We start from the raw sequence: 4,445 nt of genomic DNA, 5'->3' as shown, positions 1-4,445 counted from the left end.
TACCGTATAATTTTGTAAAGTGGATAAGAAAATTAGCAATTCAGTACACACAGTGTGGCACTGTTTGATAATACATCATCAGTTCTATTTCCCTAATGCCCGCACCATTATAATCTCAACTGACTCACTTCTGTAATTTTTGCGAAACCTGCTGGAATAAAACCAATTAGATGCTCTGACATCACCATGCAGAGATTTAGATGATTTGTGCAGCTCATTGGCAGCGGGTTGTCGGGTACATCACAGCACACACGTAAGATAGCAACAGAATGAGCTGCTATTTCATTTGATTTAAGGAATTATAGGAACAGAACATTTGCATTTCTATGTCCTAAAGCGCCTTACAGACAATTAAGAACTTCTTACAAGTTGTGTCATGGTTGTAATGTAGAAACGCAACAGCCAATTTGTGCACAGCCTTCTCCGACAAACAATATAACGAGCAGATAATCTGCTTTTAGAGATAAAGTTAAAGTTTATTTATTAGTCACAAGTAGGCATGCATTAATGCAATGAGTTACTGTGAAAATCCCCCAGTCGCCACACTCCGCCGCCTGTTCGGGTACACTGAGGGACAATTTAGCATGGCCAATGCACCCTAACCAGCACATCTTTCAGACTGTGGGAGGAAACCCATGCAGACACGGGGAGAATGTACAGACGCCACACAGACAGTGACCCAAGCCAGGAATCGAACCTGGATCCCTGGCACTGTGAGGCGGCAGTGCTAATCACTGTGCCACCCCTGTGGTTGCGATATGAATATTGGCCAATAAATCAGGGATCACTCCCCTTCTCTACTTTGCAATGGAAACTCTTACGTTCACCTTTTGGAGCAGAAGGAACTTGTTTCAATGTTGGATGAGTCAAACTGACCTGCTTGCGTGTGCATCAAGGTAGCAGTGTGAGAACATGCACTAACTGCTTTATAGGGAATGAGTGCCACCCAGTGGCTGAATACCAATGCAACACCAACACATGCTCTGATCAAACCGGTCTCCTTCCCCCCTTTGCATAAGCCCATGTGAGAATAAAACGGACAATGAGACTGAAGTGGGATACCGGAAGTGGGAAATAAACTGCAGGCAGGATAGTCAGCACACAAATTCCAGGGAAGAGAAACACAGAAGCCCTACAGTGCAGAAAGAGGCCATTCATACCATCGAGTCTGCACTGACTCTTTGACAAGAGTATTTTACCCAGGTCCTACCCCCTACCCACTAATCCACCTAATCTACACATCTTTGGACAATAAAGGACAATTTAGCATGGCCAATCCACCTAACCCACACATCTTTGGACTGAGAGGAAACCAGAGCACCCGGAGGAAACCCACGCAGACAGGGGGAGAATGTGCAAATTCCACAGTCACCCGAAGCTGGAATTGAACCCGGGCCCCTGGCGCTGTGAGGCAACAGTGCTAACCACTGTGACATTGTGCCGCCCACAAACTTCAGTTCTGAGGCTAGATTGGAGACGGTTCTCCTTGGAGAGGAGAAGGCTAAGAGGAGATTTGATAGAGATGTTCAAAATCATGCAAAGGCTGGGCAGAATAAATAGGGAGAAACTGTTCCCCCTCGTAAAAGGATCGAGAACGAGAGGGCACAGATTTAAAGTGATTTGCAAAAGAAGCAAACGTGATGCGAGAAAGAAACTTTTTCACACAGCAAGTGGTTGGGGTCTGGAATGCACTGCCTCGAAGTGTGGTGGAGGCAGGTTCCATCGGGGCATTCAAGAGGACGTTAGATGATTATTTGAATAGAAACAATGTGCAGGGGTACGGGGAAAAGACAGGAGAATGGCACTAAGTCATGATGCTGGTTTGGAGAGCCAGTGTAGACATGATGGGCTGAATGGCCTCCTTCTGCACCGTAACAATTCTGTGATCTGGTGACTCATTATTGTTGTAGCCATGGTGAGGCTGCAGTACAAGTGTTTGGGGGCAGACTTGTTAAGTGATTATTTGAACAGAAACAATGTGCAGGGAAAAAGGCAGGAGAATGACACCAAATCATGAGATTGGTATGAAGAGCTGGGGCAGACCTTGATGGGCCGAATGGCCTTCTCCTGCACTGCAGGGATTCTATGAATTAATGTAAGTCACAATGTACCAGCCCTAATTCTCTAACATAACTAGCACGTTAGCAATCATTCCAAATACTAAGAGACCTTGTTTAACTCAGGCAGAAACTTATTTTAATATGTGCAGTGATAATGTGGGGGATATAAGATACAAGCATTGAGATCGTCACCATGCAAAACATTTAACATTCAGTTCATTAACGTAATTCTAACGCAACTGCAAAATTCAAGTTTATATATGTCCAACCAACTTCTCGGATTGCTTACAATCACGGCTCTGATCTCCCAATTGGGATATTAAATATAAGATAAAGAATCAGGGTGTAAAGTTGTGAGAAACCTATAAAATTTGCACATATGTATCTTAGAAATTAGGTTTTTAATTAAAATATATAGGTTAAGCATTGAAATATTTTTCCTAAATTGCAAAGGGACAGGTTCGGCGTAAATATGAATACAAGCTAACACACATTAAATATGTTGCAAAATAAAATCTATCACCTCTTTAAAATTAAACCAACATGGGCCAGTTAGCCACGCTGATTTAGTCAGATTAATAGAAAAGCATTTACATACAGAGCAGCAACTCTCAAAATATCCAAATTCACCCCAACAAAAGTTAAATTCACTTCCCAATCAGATCAATTTTGATTTTTTTCATGTTTATTCCTGAAGCCAGTGGACTATACACGACTCAAATGCAGGATTTATTCTATAAAATAACATAATCCGAAGAAAAATGTTAGACTTACCCACACATATGCCATTCCGTCCAATCAAATTTTGTTCCCGGGGCTGAAGGTGAGTTTTGCTCCATTCCTATGTATTCTTCACCCTGGCCTTTCCTTTCAGCCCACTGTGCATTCCTGACTCGACAGGGCCCTGCACACCCCTGACCTCAATGTCCACAATATCACTCTCTGCTTCAAGGACACTCTCCAGTTCCACTCCTAGTCTAAAGCTTCCGTTCCTGCTCTCTCAACACATTGCCACCGAGCACTGCACAGCCTCCTTGCTCACTCCAGTTCAACTCCCTCCCCTGACCAGTGTCATCTCCTGGTAATTCTGGTGTTGTTTAGTTCATAACAGGTCAGAAGCAACTCAGTATAATAAAAGAACAAGAAAAACAAACCCATTCAGGGCAGTTAAGAGTCAACCACATTGATGCGGGGTCTGGAATCACATGTAAGCCAGACCAAGTAAGGACGGCAGATTTTTTTTTCATTCAAGGGACATGGGCGTCACTGGCTGGCCAACATTTATTGCCCATCCCTAGTTGCCCAGGGGCAGTTGAGAGTCAACCACATTGCTGTGGCTCTGGAATCACATGTAGGCCAGACCGGATAAGGATGGCAGATTTCCTTCCCGAAAGGACATTAGTGAACCAGATGGGTTTTTCTGACAATCGATAATGGTTTCATGGTCATCAGTAGATTCTTAATTCCAGATTTCTTTACTGAATTCAAATTCCACCATCTGTCTGGCAAGATTCGAACCTGGGTCCCCAGAACATTAGCTGAGTTTCTGGATTAATAGTTCAGCGATAGTACCACCACGCCATCACCTCCCCCTAAAAGACATGAGTGAACAAGTTTCACAGTCACTGTTGCCAATAACAACATAAGTTAGGAGCAGATCATATGGTCCTTCAGACCTACTCTGCTACTCAGTACGATCATCGCCGATCTTCTAAATCAACTCCTGCATCTCACCTGCTCCACATAGCCCTCAATTCCCCGAGAGACCAAACATCTGTCCATCGCATATGTTCAGCAATGGTACATCCATATCCCTCTGGAGTAGAGATTTCTAAAGATTTACAACTCTCTGAAAGAGGAAACTTCTCATCTCAGCCCTGAATTAGTGAACCCTTATCCTGAGACTGTGCTCCATGTTCTAGATTCCCCAGACAGGGGGTAACAATCTCTCAGTATCCATACCCTGTCAAGCCTCTTCAGAATCTTGAATGTTTTAAGGAGATCACTTCTCATTCTTCTAAACTCGAGAATAGTGGCCCAATTTACTCTGCCTCTCATCATAGGACAACCCTCTCATCCCAGGGAGCAATCTCGTGAACCTTTGCTGTACCATCTCCAAGGAGATTACATCTTTCCTCAGATACGGGGACCAAAATTGCGCACAGTACTCCAGGTATGGTTTCATCAAAGCTCGTACTACTGAAATACAAGGATAAGGAAGCCTTGCTACAGTCAGTTTGAATTCTTCTCCTGGGCCTTCCCTCTCAATCTGCTGTGTATTTCTAACCTCTCAGGTTAACTATTGAGACTAGCTCACCGGAGTAAAGATACAAATGCTTGAGACATTAAAATACATTTAAGAACAGAAGGCAGCATGAGAAATCA

The sequence above is a fragment of the Mustelus asterias genome, chromosome 1, assembly GCF_964213995.1.
Source record: "Mustelus asterias chromosome 1, sMusAst1.hap1.1, whole genome shotgun sequence".
Classification (NCBI taxonomy): Eukaryota; Metazoa; Chordata; class Chondrichthyes; order Carcharhiniformes; family Triakidae; genus Mustelus; species Mustelus asterias.
Note: the sequence above shows the minus strand (reverse complement) of the source record.